This window comes from Melanotaenia boesemani, chromosome 9 (assembly GCF_017639745.1).
Source record: "Melanotaenia boesemani isolate fMelBoe1 chromosome 9, fMelBoe1.pri, whole genome shotgun sequence".
Classification (NCBI taxonomy): Eukaryota; Metazoa; Chordata; class Actinopteri; order Atheriniformes; family Melanotaeniidae; genus Melanotaenia; species Melanotaenia boesemani.
The window spans coordinates 8,700,439-8,722,680 of NC_055690.1; the positions used below are offsets into that span (position 1 = coordinate 8,700,439).

The window sequence follows — 22,242 nt, forward strand, 5'->3', positions numbered from 1 at the left end:
AAAGCCTTAGACGTGTACATTGAATGTTTAAACAGTCATAACTTCTCCAAATGTGAAGCTAGAAGAGTGAAACTTGAACGTGTGGTTCCTTGCACCATGCACAACGAGTGTGAGGAGTCTGGGGTTGATCAGACAAGCAGAAAAGCATCGTTAAACTGGACATGTCTCCGTTTGAAGATGGCGGCCGTCACGTTTGAGCTCATAACTCACTTATTACTGGACCAAAACAGCTGAGACTTCACAGACATGTTCATAGACAGCCAATGACTGTGTGTCTCCCCCTCCATGCAGCATGTTTGCAATTCTACATCAATTTTGAAGAGTGCGCACCGCTCCTGGCAGCACTGCAACGCCAGGTCGATGCATGGAGTGAACGGAGCGAGCTCCTCTTTCAGACTCCCATTCCCTAAAAATCCATTTAATACGTAGCCCTCACATGGAGGACATATCAGATATTAAACTGATAAGAACAGATTTTTTTCTTTTTCTTTTTCAAGGTTTTATTGTACATTATTTCAGCATTTTACATTTGTACATTTTTTACCCATTTTACGTATTTCCGTACATTACTATGGAAAAAAGGAATCCATTGTTAATCTGCAAAACTCTTTTTAAAACCTAAAAACAGCTTTACAGTTAAAAGCAATATACAAAAAAACAAATACGTTAAAATCGGTAAAAAACAGTGCTAATTATTTCTTTAAAACCTGGTTTTAAAGGAAAGAGAATGCGGTTTCCAAAAAATCAAGCCCTCCAGCTCTCTTGTCTGCAGGAGCGGGGGGGGCTTCTGTTTTACAACGGGGCCTTGTCCACCCCTCCAAACAGTAGGTCTCTCGGGTCTCCTGTCTTGTGCTCAGGGGGGATCCCCCCCTTCCTGCTCCTTCCCTCCATCCACACCCGGAGAGCCAGGCCGCTGCTGCCTCGACCTTCCTCGTGTGGCTCCGGCTCCCTCGTCCGAAGAGGCACAGGCGATGCTTCTTCGCAGCTGTGTCCTAGGCCTGCTGCCTGCAGATGTTATTTCTTTTATCGTTTCTGCTGCCATCCGGATCACAGCTGCTGGGGGGATCTGCCTGTGCCTCCTTACCAGCAAGTTCCTGGAGGTCCACATGGCATCTTTTATGGCAGCCAGGGTGAGCCACTGTTGTACATGGTCCTCCTTATTCTCGTTTTTTTGGTGTCTCACCCCGTACAGCACCAGCTGTGCTGAAAGGACCTCCCTTGCTGGTAAGTTCGGGAATTGCAGGGAGCCGGCTGTTGCCCACAGGTCTACGGCAGCAGTGCACTCCCAGAGCAGATGTCTCACCGTCTCTGGCGCGCCACAACCAGGTCGGGGACAGGTTGATGTTGTTGACATGCCCCGGGAGTGCATGACAGACCTGACCGGGAGGATCCCATGAGCCACCATCCAAGACAGGTCCCGGAGTCTGTTTGGTAGGGCGGAGTGGCCCACGTTATGCCAAACCGCCGCGGCCTCCCCTAAGGTGAGGCCTTGTACTGGACACACTGCTTCCCGCTCCTGCACACAAGAGATCAGAGTGCGATGGTTAGTAAAAACATGCAGATCCTCTCCTTCAAGTCTAAAATCCTTTAAAAACTTTTGTATAAAAGCATACGTTGGTGGTAAGTTAAAGGATACGGGCACTTTGAGATCTACTGGTATGATTTTAAGTCTTCTCAGGTAGGATCCCATCCAGAACCTTGTCATTGCCGCCGACTTGGGGTTTCTGGAGGGATCCGTAGCCTGACTAAAATGAATAGCAACGTATCTACATCCCAGAAATAGGTTGATGTTTGGGACTCCTTTTCCTCCTTTTTCTTTTGGCTTTTTCATTACTTCTCTTTTTAATTTTTCACACTTTGATCCCCATAGGAAGTAAAAAATGGCTCGGTCTAGTTCTAAAAGGCTTCTCCTAGGAGGAATAAAAACAGCACTGATCGATAAAAGCAAAGGTAAAATCACTGCTTTTATGATTAAAACCTTTCCTTCCATCGTCAGTCCCCTAAGTCTCCAAAAGCCCAGTCTTTTCTTAACTCTCCCTAACACGTCTGTCCAGTTTGTCGCCCCACCCCCCTCTTTATCAAATTTAATGCCTAGTATTTTCTGATCAGTCTGAGTCACCGTCAGTGGGAGTCCCAGAGTCTCTGTCAGTCGCCATGGTCCGTAAAACTGCACTCGTGTTTTTTCTCTGTTTAATTTTGATCCGGAAGCCCGCCCAAACCAGTCTGTCCTGTCTAGGGTCCTGTTTATGGATGGCATGTCCGTGCACAAGACACTTATGTCATCCATATATAGGATGACTTTGTTTGTCAGTCCCCCACTCCCCGGGACTCCCACTCCCTGGATTCTGTCATCCCTTCTCAAGCCTTCCGCCAAGGGCTCTATACAAGCAGTATATAGGAGGGCAGATAACGGACAACCCTGACGGACACCGCAGTTTAAATCCACTGCATTTGTAAGGAACCCATTAACCACGAATCTACTGCTAATATCTCTATAAAGCAGTCCCACCCATGCCATAAATCTGGCAGGAAAACCCATCTTTTGCAGTACCCGGAACAGGTACTGGTGCGAGACCCGATCAAAAGCTTTCTCAAAGTCTAAATTTAGGACTACTAGCCGGATGTTTCTGTCTCTCGCGTAACAGATGGTGTCTCGGATCAGTATAAGGCTGTCGGTGATCCTCCTCCCGGGGACAGCACAGGCTTGATCCGGGTGAATCACGTCCTTTAAAACCGTGGTCATCCGTGTTGCTAAAAGTTTGCTAAAAAGTTTACAGTCTATATTTAGAAGCGTAATAGGTCTCCAGTTCTTTATGTCCGTTTTTTTCTTTGTCTTTATAAAGGAGCGTCACTATCCCTATTCTAAAACTGTCTGGAAGTCGGTTAAAAGTTTCAAATTCTCTAAAAACAAACGGGGCCTCCCCACCCCTCCAAACATTTGGTCTCTCGGGCCTCCTGTCTTACACTCAGGGGGGATCCCCCCCTTCCTGCTCCTTCCCTCCAACCACACCCGGAGAGCCAGGCCGCTGCTGCCTCGACCTTCCACATGGTGCTCCGACTCCCTCGTCCGAAGAGGCACAGGCGATGCTTCTTTGCGGCTGTGTCCTAGGCCTGCTGCCTGCAGATGTACTTTCCTTTATCATCTCTGCTGCCATCCGGATCACAGATGCTGGGGGAATCTGCCTGTGCCTCCTTACCAGCAAGTTCCTGGAGGTCCAAATGGCGTCTTTTATGGCAGCGAGGGTGAGCCACTGTTTAGCATACTCCTCTTTGCTAACCTTTCCTTGGTGGCCCACCCCGTACAGCACCCACTGTACTGAGAGCACCTCCCTTGCTGGCAAGTTCGGGAATTGCAGGGAGCCGGCTGTTGCCCACAGGTCTACGGCAGCAGTGCACTCCCAGAGCAAATGTCTCACTGACTCTGGCGCGCCACAACCAGGTCGGGGACAGGTTGCGGTCGCTGACATGCCCCAGGAGTGCATGACGGCCCTGACTGGGAGGATCCCATGAGCCACCATCCACGACAGGTCCCGGAGTCTGTTTGGAAGGGCGGGGTGGCCCACGTTGCGCCAAACGGTCGAAGGCTCACCAAGGGTGAGACAGCGCACTAGACACACCGGTTCCCGCTCCTGCACACAAGAAACCATAGCACGATGATTAGTAAGAACATGCACATCCTCCCCCTCCAATGTAAAATCCTTTAAAAACTTTTGTATAAAAGCATACATGGGTGGTAAGTTAAAAGACACGGGTACTTTGAGATTCACCGGTATTATTTTCAGCCTTCTTAAGTAGGATCCCATCCAGAACCTTGTCATCGCTGCTGACTTGGGGTTTCTGGAGGGATCCGTGGCCTGACTAAGATGAAGTGCAACATATCTACACCCGAGAAACAATTTCAGGTCTGGGACTCCTTTACCTCCCTTTTCTTTTGGCTTTTTCATTTCCTCCCTCTTTAATTTCTCACACTTTGAGCCCCACAAGAAGTGAAAAATGGCTCGATCCAGTTCTAAAAACACTCTCCTTGATGGAATAAAAACAGCACTGATCGATAAAAGCAAAGGTAAAATCACTGCTTTTATGATTAAAACCTTTCCTCCTATCGTCAGTCTTCTAAGTCCCCAGTAGCCCAGTCTTTTCCTAACTTTCCCTAATACATCCGTCCAGTTTGTCTCCCCACCCCCCTCTTTGTCAAACTTAATACCAAGTATTTTTGTTCTGTCTGGGTCACTGTCAGTGGGAGTCCCTGGGTCTCTGTCGGATTCCATGGTCCGTAAAACTGCACACGAGTTTTTACCTGTTCAGTTTTGAGCCTGAAGCTTGCCCAAACCAATCCGTTACGTCTAAAGTCCTATTTATTGATGACATATCGGTACATAGTATATTTACATCGTCCATATATAATATTACCTTATTTGTCATTCCTCCACTCCCAGGGACTTCCACACCTTGGATTCTTTGGTCCCTTCTCAAGCCTTCTGCCAAGGGTTCTATACAGGCAACATACAGGAGGGCAGATAACGGACAACCCTGACGGACACCGCAGTTTAAATCCACTGCTTTTGTAAGGAACCCGTTAACCACAAATCTACTGCTAATATCCCAATAGAGCAGTCCCACCCAGTCCACAAATCTAGCCGGAAACCCCATCTTTTGCAGTACCTGGAACAGGTACTGGTGCGAGACCCGATCAAAAGCCTTCTCGAAGTCTAAATTTAGGACTACTAACCGAATGTTTCTGTCTCTCGCATAACAGATGGTATCTCGGATCAGTATGAGGCTGTCGGTGATCTTCCTCCCGGGAACGGCGCAGGCTTGATCCGGGTGAATCACGTCTCTTAAAACCATGGTCATTCGTGTTGTTAAAAGCTTGCTAAAAAGTTTGCAGTCTACGTTTAAAAGTGTGATTGGTCTCCAGTTTTTTAAGTCAGTTCTGTCCTTGTCTTTGTGAAGAAGCGTTACTATCCCTACTCTAAAACTGTCCAGAAGTCGGTTAAGAGTTTCAAGTTCTTTAAAAACAACAAGCAAATCTGGTGCTAAAATGTCCCAAAAGGTCAAATAAAATTCCAAAGGGAGCCCATCGAGCCCAGGGGCCTTCCCTTTCTTAAACGTTGCTAAACATTTCCCAAGCTCAAAAGCTGTAAAATCCTGTTCCAAGACCGCAGTCTTTGTTATTTTCTTTTCTATGTATTCCAGTACCTATTATTATTTCCTTATGAACACATTTTTCTTTATATAAGCTACGGTAATATCTTTCAACAGTTTCCAGCAGTTCTTGTGTATTTTTTGCACTTTCTCCATCTTCTTTCTTTAACTCTACAAAACCTCCATCCTTGTCGATAATCCTTTTAGAGAAGTACCTGGTGCATTTCTCACCTTCTTCAATTTCTCGCTCTCGGCTCCTTAAGATAATACCCCTGGCTCTTATTTCTGGTATGATTTTCATTTCACGCTTTACATCTTTTATTTCTTCATTGAAATCCATCCCTAGTTCCACTAGTTTAAAGTATCGTTGTCGTCGCCTTTGCAGCCCCATCGTACAATTTTGTTCCCTTGCTTTCTTTTTTTTACAAATTTTTAAAAAAAAAGTCTGGGTCCTTCCCTTCACCATCTTCCACCAGTGTGCCCGTGTGTTGTATAAGTCTTGGAGGGTCTGCCAATCCTGATACTGCTCCCTGTATTGGTCGACGATGGTCTGGTCCTCCAACAGGGAGCAGTTCAGTCTCCACAGTCCGCCTCCAAAAGTCACACCCGAAGAAAGTGATAGCGTGCATGACAGCATACGGTGATCTGAAAAAAAGACAGGTGTTAATCTAGCATCATTTACCTGGCACTCACGTGTAAAAAAATAATCAATACGAGAAGCTCTGGTACCATCACCACTGAACCAGGTGAAGCCCTCCTCTCTAGGATGCATCATTTTAAAACAGTCCGTCAACCTAAAATCTCTACATATATCCCGCAATAAAACTGATGATTTGTCTATTTTAAACTCCTCCCCCGCCCTTCTTCTATCCTTACGGCTTAAAATACAATTAAAATCCCCCCCTAAAACCAGTGGTGCCCTCCCCAGCATGTGGGGCTGCAGATCTTTTAGAAGGTCGTACCTGTCATTTTTATCACTAAAACCATAAACATTTAAAAGATTAAAAGCCTGTCCCAAAAAGGTCAGATGTGCTAAAAGTGCCCTTCCGTCTCTCACCACAGTGCTTCCCTTCACCAGCACCCGAGGGTTTTTCATTAAAATGGCCACTCCATCATTTTTATTTTCATTTGACCTGCTCCACAGGGACGTGTGCGGCCATTTTCTTTCCAATTTTGTGTATTTTCTTTAAAAAGGTAGGCCACATTCTTGTAATAGAAATACGTCTGATTTTTTTTAATTTAAAAAGGATAAAACAGTTTGTGCTCTAATTTCCGACCTTACGCTCCTCACATTTAGTGATGAGAAGGTGAGGGTCATGAGTATGGTAGTATAGTAAAAGTATAACATTTTTTTTTTTTGTTTATCTCACATAAGGCATTTTACTTATAAAAGGCAATACCTATGTTATTTCATGTGAGCGAAGCTCTTCCTTGACTTCCGCAGGTGGGGAGGGGAGGGGTTCAGCTCCACCCCCCTTTCGGACTCTTGGAGTGGGCCTCTGTTGTAAAGACCAATTCATTTTATTTTCCTTCGGGATTGATTGTAAGGCCAGTGTTAAGAAGGAGACCTCATTTGGTGAGTCAGGGGGGAAGATTCTGGCATCTCCCTCAGACGAGCTGTCTGTCGAGATGCCAGTTCTCACCCTCTTCTCTATTACTATTAGAGAGTCTGAAGACAACTCTGATAACGGCCTCTTATTTTGCTGGCCATCAGGATGTTCCTTCACTATTCTCTTGTGTTTCTTTTATCTGATGCTCCATCACAGCTCCCCCCTCATGCTGCATTTCCCCATCCTCACTTGAATTGGTTGTGGATGAGGGATCTGCAGGCTCCTCCCCCTCTCCCACCTCATCTGAAGACTGTTCTCCAATCCCCTCTGTTGGCGGGAGATTTGAAATTTCTAAACCAGGCTCTTCAATTAGCTGTCTAACGGGCTCCAGCTGTCTTTCATTTTGTCTTTTAACCATTTTGTCCATTTTCAGTTTATTAGCAAAGGATTTAGGGCAATCTCTGAAGAGGTGATTTCTGTCTCCACAGAGATTACAAGCTCTGCCATTCGTACATTCCTCAAAGGTATGTCCCACTTCTCTGCACTTTCCACAAAACGTTACCTCACATGCCTCTACCAGGTGCCCATGTTTGCCACACTTGCGGCAGAGCTTGGGCTGCCCCTGGTAGTGAATGTAGCCTCTGTTCTCACCCAGTACTATCATATTTGGCAAGTGTTTCATGCCCTGGAATCCCTGGGGGTCCTGCCATTGTTGAATGGGGACCCTCCAGGCGCAATTCCAGATGCCATCCACGTCTCTTACCTTAATAGCCTGGCCTTTAACAGTGCAAAATCTTCCCAACCATACGCATATGTCCTCTGCATTTACCGTTTCATTGAACATCCTGACAATAACAATAACAAATAACAAAGGTTGCCAACATGGTGGAGGCACCACAGGCTCAAAAGGAAGAGAAACGTAAAACTAGAAAAGCAGCGTTTTAAGATATCTAAATTTTAAAAAAGCCTTAAAAATTACTTACCTTGCACCAGACTTTCTTTTGTTACCTAAGAAACAAAAGGCAGTTCAAGCAGTTTTACAAACAGTAATACAAAAAGGAAATATAGTGATAACTGGAACAATATTTTAAATCACCCACAGCTATGTTCTTGCTGCAATGATTGAAAACAAAACCCCAGCACAAGTGATATCCTCCCAAGTACTGGCAAAAATATAAGTCACAAGACTAAAATTTCACCTCCTAAGCAGGCAATCGCTGTCTTAGCCAAAAGGCTGAGAAGCGATAACCTTCCACTGACTGGCACCAGACTCACTTTTGTGGGCACGTAGCGCACTTGTGTCGGTGCCCTGTATTGCCACTGGGAATGGCTAATTTGCACATCCGCCCATCCAGGCAATGCAGCCAGCGCTCCTTAATACGGGGGGGGGGGGTTAGGGAATGCTGAGTCCTCGTGGACAGAAATGAACGGGCAAGTGCTGCCGGTGTATACAAAGTCGTGACGATGGACTTGTCACCTTTTGTCTTTCACTAGATTTATCACAGATTTTACAACACTCCTTCCTTCAATGCTAAAATTCTTAAAAACCCATATATTCCTTGCTTTCCAAATTGTATCTTTTGTACAGTTAACAATAATCCACCAACAATAAATATTCCCTTCCGGTTCTTTTTCTTGACAACCATATACAATTTTTTCGTAGGATAATGGGCATTTTTGTAAACTTTGAAGCCATGTATTCATAGGACGCCATACTCCCCTAGCAAAAGAACATGTCCAAAAAAGGTGTTCAATTGTTTCATCATCGCCACATGACGGCCTAGGACATTTAGGGCTCCGTGTTAGATTTCTTTTTTTTCAAAAAACCAGTGTCCGTAAACATTGGTGTACTATGTACCACGCTAGATCCTTATGCAAGTTGGATAAGCTTTTACAATTTATATTTCTCCAAGTTCTTACACATTGTTCTTCGGTCAGTTTTCCTATTGGCGTTAGTCTTTTTAAGTCATATAATAACTCCTCTATTTTTTTCCCTAGTTAATATTTCAGCAGGGATCTGAGCAAAATCAGGATGCACTTTTTTTTAGAAACAATTCATAAATTTTTGGACAGTCCTCCGAATAAGGAGTGTCCAGTTTTACCCTTACACCCCATTTCCTCATTATTCCTCTCCCTACCCAAAATTTTGCAAAGTGAGCCCACACTAGCTCCGTTTTTTCCATCAAGCAAGCTTTAAGTATAGGCGTCAAGAACATCGCATTTAATTTGGATTCTATTTCAGGTATACCGCTCTTCCTCCTTTCTCAAGCGGTTTGTACATAATTCCTCTTTTTATTTTCTCTTGTTTTGTTCCCCAAATAAAACAGTAAATCATTTTCCTAAGGGAAGCTATTACTTTATGTGGTGAAGGTTGTTGCAAGTTGTGCTATTGTGGAAATGACTTCTGTTTTAATTACTAAGACTTTCCCGAATAATGATAGTTCTCTGTCTTTCCCCTGATACAGTTTGCCTTGTAGCCTTGGTATTTTATCCGACCAATTTTTGATCTCCATATTTTTGCCTATTTGAATTCCTAATATTTTAATAAAATCCTCTTTTTCAGTGAGTCCCTGTGAGTTTTTTGTCTCTCTCCAATTGAGGTATAAGACCTCACTCTTATGTTTATTTAGTTTGGTGCCTGACTCCAGGGAAAAACATTCGCTCAGCCTTAGCGTCTCCTGAATAGAGTCATTGTTTGTTAAAAGAAGGGTTACATCGTCCATGTATAGACTTAACTTGGCTACATCTCCCCTGCTACCTGGGGGAGATAGACCTTTTATACTTGCGGCTTCTCTTAGAGCACATGCCAATGGTTCCATGGCTAAAACAAACAGAGTGGGGGAAAGAGGGCACCCCTGCCGCACTCCTGATTTTATTTCTAACGTATTTGTAAGGGAACCATTTATTAATATTCTACTTACAGCATTGTCTTGAAGAAGATTTAACCATTTCCTAAAAGTCCCATTAAAACCAAAAGTGTCCAGGGTTCTTTCTATGTAATGATGGCTTATGCTATCAAAAGCTTTTTCCAGATCTAAACTCAATATACACAGAGGTAGATGTCTTTCGTCACAATATAGAAATGCGTCTGTAACTAAAGCTAAGTTATCTGTTATTTTTCGGCCTGGGACCGCACAAGTTTGCTCCTTTCCTATTAACTGACTGACAATTTTTTGCAATCTGAAAAAGAGTGCTTTTGATAAAATCTTTGTGTCCACCCCCAGAAGGGACAGTGGTCGCCAGTTTTTGAGATCACTTTTGTTTCCTTTTTTAAAAAGTAAAGAAATCACCCCAGTACGCATGGATAGAGGTAGTGTACCTTTTTGGAAGGATTCTTTATACATGTTTAACATGGGTTCTTGCAATTGGTCCCAAAAGGTAACAAAAAATTCTTTAGGTAATCCATCTAGTCCAGGTGTTTTATTGTTTTCCATGCTAAATAAGGCTTTTGTCAACTCTGTTATTGTTAAGTCTGCTTCCAAGGATTCTTTCTCTATTTTTTCTAATTTAGTTTTTACCTTAGAAAGGAAAAAGTTAATTTCCTGTTCGTCTACATGTTTATCCCCATATAATTGGGAGTAAAAAGCATGAGTCACCCTTAATATATCCCTGGGTTCCGAAAGGGTGTTCCCAGTTTCATCTATTAACGACTGAATAGAATTTTTTGGGCGGAGTACTTTCCTGAAAAAATAATTTGTACACTTTTCATTTTCTTCTATATATTTTTCTCTGCTTCTTATCAAAAACCCTTTACTTTCCTCATTTAGAGCTGCCATTATTTCAGTTTTTTGTCTAGCGATCTCTTCTGCTGTCAGGTAACCTTGTTGCAGAAGTTCATAGTTTCTTTGTAGTTTTGCCTGTTTTCTATTTATCCATTCCTTCTTTTTTTGTACAATTTTTGCTCCTTCTTTTTTAAAAAAGGTTTTAGTTCTGTGTTTTAAGTCTTCCCACTGTAACCCACGTGACAGGTAAGTAACACTAGGCCAGAACACTCTAGGCTTGTAAGAGGGAGTGAAGAATAAGAATTGACACCGATTGAGTAAGAGCAAACGCAGAGGTAAGTTTTAAAGATGTCACTTGTATTAACACATGAATAATAAACAGTTTTTCAAATATGGCCGGCCTTCAGTTTTCCTATTTAAAGTGTCTCTTGTAAATCGGGTGCACCCTTCAAAAAAAAAAGAAATAAAATTGTCCCCTTTATTCACTCTGAGTCTTTCTCAGTCCTACCACACCGACAGGACGACGACAAGGAGGGAAAGAGGGTCCTCTTCAGTCCAATCCAGATGTTCACATGGGTGGCTCGCCATCTCCCATTTGGGAGAGCATCCAGAATCCAGGGTTTCCAAAAAACCCAGCCGGGAAAGAAAATAATTGAAACAGGTAAGGTTCTCAGGGTCGCTCCTCCGTGGTCCTCCAGACGCTCAGGTATCGGCCCAAAACAGTTCCCTTTCCTCCACAGTTCCTCAGAATGCACAATAGCAAGTATTTCCGGACTTTTCCAATTCCAACTTCTGTCTCTGTTCTCGTGCTCCACAGCTCAGTGCTCTGCACGCGTGTGTCTGCGCGTCTCTCTAACCCGCAGCAAGGGGGTGGGACATGAGCCGGTCTCTCCAATAGAAGTTCAACTACACTTCCATGAGCGAATGGGATTTCTTTCCTCTCACAGAAACACTGTTAAACGGACAGAGTAGACCTCTGGGATTAAATTAATAAATATAAAAAAATAAATATAAGATGAAATAAATACAACCATTAGTAAATGAATTAGACTATGTTCAATGAAAGAAAAAATAAGAAAACAAAATATTTATAACCCTTATAAAATATTTTCTTCTACTGAGGTAAGTAACAGGTTCTTGTTCTTTTTTTTTCTAACAGGTTACACTCTCCCCCTTTAAAACGTATGCACGTCCCGCTGCATGCTTACAGGGCTGCTGGGTAATAGCTGTCTGTTTTAGCTCTATGGGGATGTTTGTTAACCAATCCCTACTAGAATTATCATTTAGGGAAGTGGTGAGGGCGGTGCTCAACCCTTGAAATAAGGAGGTAACAACAGAAACTAGGGGGTTACCCAACTCAGGATAGTGAAACCTACGTGCTGGCCCACGCTGTCTGAGTGATCTCCTAAGATGAGTGTCTGTTTCAGTTTGTGTGTCTGTTTCAGTTTGTGTGTCTGTCGTCTCTTGGGTTGGTATCTCTGCATGATCTTTCACTTTTGGTTCTGTAAGACTTCCTTCTGAAGCTGTATCATGCAAGTCTCCAGGTGAATTATAAGCTTCCACCTCAAGTAGATTTTGATTTTCCCTTTCAGATATGTTCTGAGTCTCCATTCCAGGTGAGTTTCCTGTTCCAGTTTCAGGTGAGTTTCCAGTTTCCTCGTCAGGTGAGTTTTCAGTTTCCCTTTCAGCTATACTGACATGGTAGGGCTGACGTTTTGCTGGGTCTTGATCCTGATTACTTGGGACAGGTACAGGTGCTACACTGTTTTTTGGCATTTCATACACCTTGACAAACCTCCTGTCTTGAACGTTCGGTAAAGTAGCAGTTGCATACCAGTCATCACATGCGTCACAATCTGTATCAAAGGGCTCTTCATCTTGTTGAATGGCACTTTGCTGCCTTGTTCGGGGTCGTTTTGGAACGCTCTGCAGGTTTTGTTCCTCTCTCTCAGTTTCAGGAAGGAACCCACAAGGCAGTAAAAGGTCCCTATGTAGCGTCCGCAGTGGGCCTTCCTCCCTTTCTGGCTTCACAGAGTAGACAGGTAAGTCCCCCATTCGCTTGGTGACCACATAGACCGTGGACTCCCAGCGGTCTGCCAGTTTATGTTTGTTGCGGAGACGAAGGTTTCGGACGAGGACTCGATCCCCAACATCCAATGTAGACTCTCTGACAACTCTATCAAATCGCCTCTTGTTTTTTTTCTGCAACCTTGCGAGAGTTTTCAATGGCGACCTGATAACTTTCTTCCAGGTGAGATTTCAGGTTCCTTACATACTGAGAGTGTGAACTGGGCTCTATTCCTTTGACTGGTAACCCGAAGGCTAAGTCTAAGGGCAGCCTCGGTTGTCTACCAAACATCAACTCATATGGCGAGAACCCGGTGACATCATTCCTCGTGCAATTGTAAGCATGAGTGAGAGGTTTGACATGGTTTCGCCACTGAGTCTTCTCTTTGTCTTGAAGGGTCCCTAACATGCTGAGGAGTGTTCGGTTATACCTTTCGACAGGGTTACCCCTGGGGTGGTAAGGGCTTGTTCTCACCTTACGGATACCAGCTAATGCACATAGCTCCTTGATGGTGTGAGACTCAAAGTCTCTACCTTGATCGCTGTGCAAGCGTTCAGGAAACCCATAATGAACCAAGAAGTGTTCCCACAAGGTTTTTGCAACGGTACTAGCTTTTTGGTCTTTGGTGGGGATGGCTACAGCATATTTAGTGAAGTGGTCCGTAATGACTAGGATGTCCTTAGTGTTGTGGCTGTCTGGTTCTAATGAAAGAAAATCCATACAAACCAGCTCCATTGGTCTATTAGTTTGGATATTAACAAGCGGGGCAGCCCTGTCTGGCTGGGTCTTTCTCCGAACACACCGCTCACATGTTTTCACCTTCTTCTCTACCTCTGCGGCCATCTTTGGCCAGTAGAATCGTGCTCTGGTAAGTTCAAGAGTGCGCTCAATCCCTAAGTGCCCCATTTCATCATGGAGATTCCTGAGCACGATGGGCCTTAGGGAGACAGGGAGTACTAGCTGAAAAAGAGTTTGTCCCTCACACTCCCGTGTCCGGTACAAAATTCCTGACTTCGACTGAAGCCTCTTCCATTCCTTTAGGATCAACCGTTCCTCAGGAGAGTCTGCGGTGTGGCCTGCAGGTAAGTTTTTGGACTCCACCAGCTTGATAACTCTGTCAAGGACAGGATCTTGTCTTTGAAGTTCTCTGAGGTCAGATTCAGTGTACTTAGGTACTGTGGTGGCCCCATCATGTGATTCATCTTCCTCAAAGACAGCAGGGATTGCATCTGCTTGGATGGCAAGAGATTCAACATAACCATAGGAAGGTGAGAGCTCTTGAGCCTGCTTCACAGTATGTCTTTGACAGGTAGCTACAACTGTCTCTGGGGCTACATGTTCAAACTTGCCTATGGATGTTAATAGCTGGGAAGTGAATCTGTCAATCCTTTGGCTCTCTTCCTGCGATGCAGCATCATTTTCCAGGGCACCATGGTGTCTCCTTGACAACCCATCCGCATCCGCGTTCTGCTTACCAGCTCGATACTTGATGTTAAAAGTAAAGGTTGATAGTGCGGCTAACCAACGGTAGCTTGCAGCGTCAAGCTTGGCTGTGGTAAGTAGGTATGTCAAGGGGTTATTGTCTGTGATGACAGTAAAGGAGTTTCCGTACAGATAGTCATGAAACTTCTCCGTGATGGCCCATTTAAGGGCCAAAAACTCGAGTTTGTGCGCCGGATATCTGGCTTCACTGCAGGAGAGTCCTCTACTCGCATAAGCAATCACACGCAAGTTCCCCTCCTGCTCTTGATATAAAGCAGCTCCCAATCCTGTTGTGCTGGCGTCCGTATGGAGCACATAAGGAAGCTTAGGGTCCGCATAACCAAGGACTGGGGATGATGTTAGCTTGTGTATGATTGTCTCAAAAGCCTGTTGACACTCAGTATCCCAGCGTTCACCGAAGGGCTCTTTTGGACTGTAGTACTTCCAATCACTTAGACCAACCTTGGTTCCCTTCCGCCGTGGAGGATATCCAGTTGTAAGGTTGGTCAAGGGCTTCACAATCCTTGAGTAATCCTTGACAAATCTCCGATAGTAACCGGAGAAGCCTAAGAAGGATTGGAGCTCCTTTAAGTTCTGTGGTCTTGGCCAGGTTTTCAAGGCTTGAACCTTTTCAGGGTCAGTTTTCACTCCATCGCTGGAAACAATGTGGCCCAAATAACGCACCGAAGTCTGAAAGAACTTGCACTTATCGGGTGAAAGTTTCAAGCCATATTCACTAAGACGGTTGAGTACATGGGTGAGCCTCGTCTCATGTTCTTCAAGAGTGTCTGAAAACACTATGAGATCATCTAGAAAAACAAGGACCTCCTTTAAATGGATGTCACTCATGCATTTCTCCATGAGCCGTTGGAATGTGCTCGGAGCATTTGTGATTCCCTGGGGCATTCGATTGAACTCCCAGAATCCAAAGGGGCATACAAAGGCAGTTTTATGCTTGTCACTTTCATTCATCTCGATTTGATAGTACCCAGATTTCAGGTCCATCACGGAAAACCACTTTGACCCAGCGAGAGCGGAAAATGACTCCTCCAGGTTTGGTAATGCATAGGAGTCTTTTATTGTTTGCAGGTTTAATTTTCTGTAGTCCACACACAAGCGGACATCGCCATTTTTCTTCCTCACCACCACGATGGGTGATGAGAATGGGGACTCTGATTCTCGAATTATGTCAGCATCAAAAAGGGTTTGAAGGTGTTTTTTGACTGCTTCATAATCTCGAGGATGAATTGGGCGAGGCCTCTGTTTGATTGGGGTCTCATCCTTTAGCTTGATGTGGTGTTGGGTTTTGGTTGCATGACCAAAGTCAAGATCATGTTGGGCAAAGACATGAGAAAAGCTATTGAGCTTTGTTGTAATTCTTGCTTTCCACTCCTCAGGAAGAGAAGGACCAAAATCAAAGCTTTTCTCTGGAAGATCTGCCTCCGCCTGCTGAGAAGAGCACTCGACAACAGGCTTCTGAAGCTCCTTATCAACCACATGATGATTCTCGATGACAGCATCTATAACAGTCAGATCTGCGATAATGCAGTTGGTAGGTAAAATTATGTCACGTTCGGTTTGATTTCTAAGGAGAACAGGCAGCTTGTCGGAGCCACGCTCGGGTAAGGAAATGAGACAAGATTCCACAAACACACCACCTGGCAGGTTGGATCTGGATGGTTGCTCTAACAGGCCATATTTCTCTGTGTTGACTGAACTGACACACATATAGCCTTCAAGCAGCACTTTTTGTTTTGCTGGGAGGACTTTCTGTTCTCTCCCTCTTAGCTTCACAAAACCAAGCTTTCCACTCGTTGCCTGTTTTCTCCTCAGTTGCAGGGTACGAAGAACCTGATTGTAACCATGGCAAGGTGAGCTATGGGAAAATGAGGAGTCCTCACAACACTCATCAAAGAGAGGGTCTAGAGTGTTGGTGCCAATTAATAATGGAACACCACTATTTGACCGAAGATCAGGAACAATTAAAGCCAAGGTTGAAATTTCTGGCTCAGTCTCAAGAAGGGCTTTCGGGAACTTGAGGTCAACCTCCACATATCCCAGATAAGGAACAGGTTGGCCATTTGCTCCTTCAACTTCGAGGATGTCGCTGATGGGTTTGATAGGACGATCAGACAGGTGGGTCTGATAAAAGGACTCAGCCACTGTGGTGACCTGTGACCCAGTATCGAGCAAACAACTGCAGTCCACTCCAGCTACATTTACACTGGCTGTACATTTGCTTCCTACAAGATGTTTTGGCAATTTTCTTTCTTGTGTGATTCGGTGGGAGTAAATTGCAGGGTTTGGTTCGCTTGTAGATGGGGGACTTTGTGGTTGCTTGGCTTCCATTTTCCCCTCAATGGAAACCGGTTCTAGTTTAACCCAGGCATGGTAGGTGAGCCATTCTTGACTCCCCAAGCACGCTGTCTCTCCTTTAACTCAGCTTTTTTGGCCTGTACAAGGGTGGGATTAGGCATGTTGTTGCACGTGGATGCTATATGGCCATCCTCACCACATTTAAAACAATACCATGGCTTTGGTCTCACCATGGCTGTCATTTGCTGAAGCTGTCCTCCCGGCTGGGTATTTTTTGCCTTTTGTTTCTGTTTCATACTTGCTGTGGTTTCTTTTTTTTCAGGATTCTCTGGACTGCATGCACTGAGTTTTGCAACTTGAACCTGAAGTTCAGCGATCTGCTTCTGGATGTCTTTGGTCATAGCCAAAAAAGCTTGTTCTGCTTTCTGTGGCGCTCCAATATCCTCGGTGTAGGTTACATGTGCAGCCTGCACATTGGACATGACTTTAGGCTTGGCAAAACCAAGGTGCTGTTTCATTCTACTCGCTTTGTTAGCCTGTTTTTCTTCTTCCGTTCGCAGTAAGAGAAGAAGCTCTGCAAACGACGGTGGCTTTGTCTTGAGCTGCTCAAGCTGGAGACTGGTGATGAGGAGACTGTCCCAACACCCACGGCAGAATTGCTTTAGGAGTTGCTTGTCAGCATCATGAGCAGAAATTCCTCCTTTCGTGACCACATAGCTTAAGGCTGTATGAAGTTGCTGCAGGTAATCTGATGCTTTCTCCCCAGCATTTTGATTATGGTTCAAGAATCGTGCAAAAAGTTCATCCCCATCTTCAACTGTGGCATAAGCAGAATCAAGTAAGGTCAAGTACTCTTTTGGTGAGGTTTTGGGCCCTAATGACTTGATTATGTTTGCTGCTGGAGATGAAAGACTTTCAACAATTTTCCTCACCACTTGGGAGTCAGGAACTGACGGATCATTCAAGCAGAACTCCACACTGTTACGCCAGGTGTCGTAGTCGACCTCGAAGGCTGGCCGAGGAAGTCGCCCTGAGAACTGTTTAAGTTTACAAGGAGAATGAAGGTGGGATGAGATTTCACTGCTCCTGACAATGTGTTCAACCACAACACGCTGCACTTCTGGTGTGCTGAGTTGATCTGAAGGTAAGTGATAAGGGCTAGCTCTTTCCCTTCTTGGAGAGGGAAGATCTTTTACTTCCATGTCAATCTGGGGTCTGTTGGGAGTTTGACTCATCTCGCTGGGGGCGCTGATGAAGCTAGGGGCAGTAACTTGGATATCACTTTGCGTAAGGGGCGGATCAGTTCCTTCAGGATTTCCACCGGTCTCAGCGGGGGTTTCAGTTCTGATGGATTCACTGATCCTAGCCAGCTCCTTACGGAGGATATCTCCAAAATCCTTGCCGCTCGTTTTAGCCAAGTCTTTCAGCCCAGAGAGGTAAGTCTCTGTCACACTGGTACCCACATCACAAGCATAAATGCTAGCAAGACTCTGCACATGGTGGATAACCTCAGGTTCGGTAACACATGGTCTTCGGTAAGGTAAGCCAGTGGCTTCGAGGTCTTCTATAGCACTACCATTCCAAAACTCCACAATTGCCTGGGTAACAGGATCTGTGGTAGGTACTTTGATTATTCTAGAGACAGACCCATATTGCTTCAGAAAGTCAAAGATCTCATTGTCAACCTCAGTACTGGTTAATCCACTGATTAAAACAGCATTTGGGACTTTCACACCCTCTTTCACAATGATATCCATCTTGTTTTGTTTGATTTTTTTTTTTTTTTCAAGGAAAAAATGAAGTCAATGAACTTGAAATTAATTGTATGAACACAACCAAAATACCTGAAGGTGAATTTCTTTCTCCAAAAAAAAAGCACTCAATTACTCAAAAGGTGTCGAACTAACCTGCTTATGAGTGGAAATATATTAATTAAATCTCTCCAGCTCCTGGCTGGCTCGCCAAGTTTTTACAGTGTAACCCACGTGACAGGTAAGTAACACTAGGCCAGAACACTCTAGGCTTGTAAGAGGGAGTGAAGAATAAGAATTGACACCGATTGAGTAAGAGCAAACGCAGAGGTAAGTTTTAAAGATGTCACTTGTATTAACACATGAATAATAAACAGTTTTTCAAATATGGCCGGCCTTCAGTTTTCCTATTTAAAGTGTCTCTTGTAAATCGGGTGCACCCTTCAAAAAAAAAGAAATAAAATTGTCCCCTTTATTCACTCTGAGTCTTTCTCAGTCCTACCACACCGACAGGACGACGACAAGGAGGGAAAGAGGGTCCTCTTCAGTCCAATCCAGATGTTCACATGGGTGGCTCGCCATCTCCCATTTGGGAGAGCATCCAGAATCCAGGGTTTCCAAAAAACCCAGCCGGGAAAGAAAATAATTGAAACAGGTAAGGTTCTCAGGGTCGCTCCTCCGTGGTCCTCCAGACGCTCAGGTATCGGCCCAAAACAGTTCCCTTTCCTCCACAGTTCCTCAGAATGCACAATAGCAAGTATTTCCGGACTTTTCCAATTCCAACTTCTGTCTCTGTTCTCGTGCTCCACAGCTCAGTGCTCTGCACGCGTGTGTCTGCGCGTCTCTCTAACCCGCAGCAAGGGGGTGGGACATGAGCCGGTCTCTCCAATAGAAGTTCAACTACACTTCCATGAGCGAATGGGATTTCTTTCCTCTCACAGAAACACTGTTAAACGGACAGAGTAGACCTCTGGGATTAAATTAATAAATATAAAAAAATAAATATAAGATGAAATAAATACAACCATTAGTAAATGAATTAGACTATGTTCAATGAAAGAAAAAATAAGAAAACAAAATATTTATAACCCTTATAAAATATTTTCTTCTACTGAGGTAAGTAACAGGTTCTTGTTCTTTTTTTTTCTAACAGGTTACACCACCATTCACCCACTGAGTCATATAGAAAAAGTAGGGAAAGCCATTGTTGTAATTTTCCTTTATATTTTGTCACAATGAACTTATTCTTGAGAAGACTAGTATTTAGCTTCCAAGGGCCTTTTTTAGCTCCAAGAGTTCCTGGTAAGGAAAGAGTAGCTGTTAGTTTGTTGTGATCTGAAAATGGTGCTACCTCATTTTTGGCCTCGATTGGTAATATTCCTTTGGTTATGAAAATGTAGTCTATGCGTGAAAAACCCTCCCGTTTGACCAGGTATGAATCAAATTATCAGGGTACAAGTCTTTAAAGACATCTTTTAAATTACAGTTGGACATTAAATTTTTCAAAGTATATGAACTTGCGTCCAGTCGGGATGCTATGGATGTACCTGTTGTTCTATCCTTCTTCTCCATTATGCAGTTAAAATCACCCGCTATAATGACTTCCTTTGCACAGCAAATATAAGAATGAAGCATTTGAAGCAAGGTTATCCATTCCTGCAGGTCATTAGGCTCGTACACGTTAATAATTCTAAAGGGAAAACCATTTTTTTCCAGATCTACCAACATCATTCTACCATCCATTATTATCTGAGTTTTTTTAACAGACAAAAAAGTATTATTCATAAGGATGGCTACTCCTGAAGCTTTGTTTTTATTATCACCCGACCAAAAGGATTGGCCACAAGGCCATCTGTTTTGGTAATTAATATAACTATTCTTGAAGGCTATATGACATTCTTGTAACAAAAAAAGGTCTCCTCCTTCTGCATGCAGAGTTGAGAGAATTGATTGGCACTTTATAGGATCATTTATACCTCTTATATTAATCGACACTATTTTTAGCGTATTCTGGTTATTTGGAAAGGGTTGTTGTATATTTATTATTTAGTAGTTTTTTTTTTTTTTTTTATTTCAGCAAGGATAAAAACTCATACATCATGCAATTTTAAGGATATTTAGCTTTTTTCATTTTCTTTTTTTGTGTTTTCCAAAAATCCACACTGTCCGTTTGTGAGTCGCTAATTGCGGCTTCGCTACTTTTCATCATTGTCATTTCTGAGAATACCATTATGTTTTCAGGGTCTAAGTATGGGGTCGATTCAGATGGGGGAGGCCAGTTACCTTGTATGTCCAAATCCTCACCGGGGGAACCAGACGATGCGGGACGCGGCCGTCTCCATTGCTCCTTTGGTGGGGAACGAATGAACGACAAAGAAGACTTTGGTTTTCCCTCTTCGTTCTTTCTGTTCGGGTCAGTAAGGAGAGTGTGGGGAATTGGTAAATCCACAGGGGTCTGGTCATCAAGCACGAGGTCCATTATCATTAAGTCCAACAAGTCTCTATATTCCTTCAAAGTTGTTGGGGGGGTAAATTCCCTCTAATTTGATAATCTTAGGGTTTTGTTGCCTTTGCTTCTGATGTTGCCTGGTCCTGGGAGTTGAGTTCAGGAGTGGGGGGAAGAGGTCCGGCGTAGGGGGGGGACGGTCCTTCTCCTGCTTGCAGAAGATCCTTTACCTCCTGGTCCGTTGTCGTTGCGGGCTGTGGTATCTTTGTAGTATCCGGGAAGTGCCTCGCTCCTTCCGTGTCATTCTCCTGCTGGCTTGTGGGTGGAAGCTCGTTAGTGGACATCAATTGCAGGATGTCCTCGTCTCCACTAATCTCGTGCAGGTGTGGGTTTTGTCTGTCGCTCACCCTTTGTCCCTCATCCTCATCAATCTGTTCCCTTGCTTTATTGGCATATGATTTGGGGCAGTTCCGAAAAGAATGTGTGTCCGAATTACATAGGTTACACTTTTTTGGTAAAATACAGTCTTTTGTGGCATGTTCTGTACTGCCACAATTTCTGCAGTAGGTCAAAGTGCTATTTGACACCAGCTGAGATATAGAGCCACACTTTCTACAAGTCTTTGGCTGGCCTTGGTAAAAAACATAGCCTCTTATTGCCCCCAAGTTGTATCGTTTGGGGCAAATGATTAACGTTGCCAGTTGTTCCGTCTACTTGTAATTGGATAAAAAAAATGTCTTGCGCCAGTTTTAATTCTATCTTGGTCTCTTAATTCCATGCCCTTTAGAACTTTATACCTTAATGACAGCCAGGTGTGAATGTCCTCCATGCGTACCTGTTCCGAGTACATAATCACAGTGACAGATTTTGGTTCTCTTTCCGAAAGCGGGGTCATCGTCATGTTCTTTAGATATGGTTTGGAGTCCTTTTGAGCAGTGAATGCTTGAATGCATTTTTCAAATAGGTTGCGTGAAGAGAAGACCACCTCAAAGGATTTCTTTCCAGGAAAGGCAAAAATGAAGTCCAGTTGTATTGGTGTAAATCCCAGTCTGTTTTGAATAACGTTTCTGCTGAATTGTAAACGGTCCATTTCAATATCTCCTTGCAGATCAAGCGCACTGCATTCCGCGTGGAACCAGTGAAGTTAAAGGCCATCTCGTTGCAGCCGATGCAAACTCTCTAGGCAGAAAAAACCCAAACAACCACTTTTTCACTTTTTCAGGTTTTTATTGTTCCAGTCACAAAGTTCAACAAAAATTCCATCGGTCACATAATTTCAAAAACAACGACAAAGGGATTTTCTTGGCTAACTTTACATAATCAGGACTACCCAAAAGTCTTGCTGAATTTTCTTAAAACTAAGATAGATAATGAAAAATTAAATATTTAGGTAAAGGCAATAGATAAAACCAAGGAGGCCTGTGCTTAACTTTGCAAACCAGAGCAAAAAAAAATAAAATAATAATAATAATTAAAATGTTATAAGATATATACAAAAAAAAAGAAAAAAAAAAAAAACAGGCCACACATTTGGAAGAAAAATGGGCGAAAAAGACATTAATCAAGGATTTTGAAGAGGTTCCGCATATTTACAATAATTCAAACTCTATCGGTAACTTCCATTTTGAATACCTTTCTTTTTTTGATGTACATATCTTATCCCTGGTCATATATTCTTTAACCATATAAATTATAGATTTTACCACTGACTCTTCAGGGATTCTAAATTTCTTAAAAACCCAAATGTTTCTTGCCTTCCATA

The 22,242-nt window shown here is 43.6% G+C and overlaps 1 non-coding gene across 1 annotated transcript; it reads right to left on the reverse strand.

Annotated features, from left to right (window-relative positions):
• Nucleotides 1–319: 319 nt before the first annotated feature.
• On the reverse strand, nucleotides 320–501 carry LOC121646781. The gene has a single exon (XR_006011718.1). It is a non-coding gene; the product is annotated as a U2 spliceosomal RNA (small nuclear RNA).
• Nucleotides 502–22,242: the final 21,741 nt, after the last annotated feature.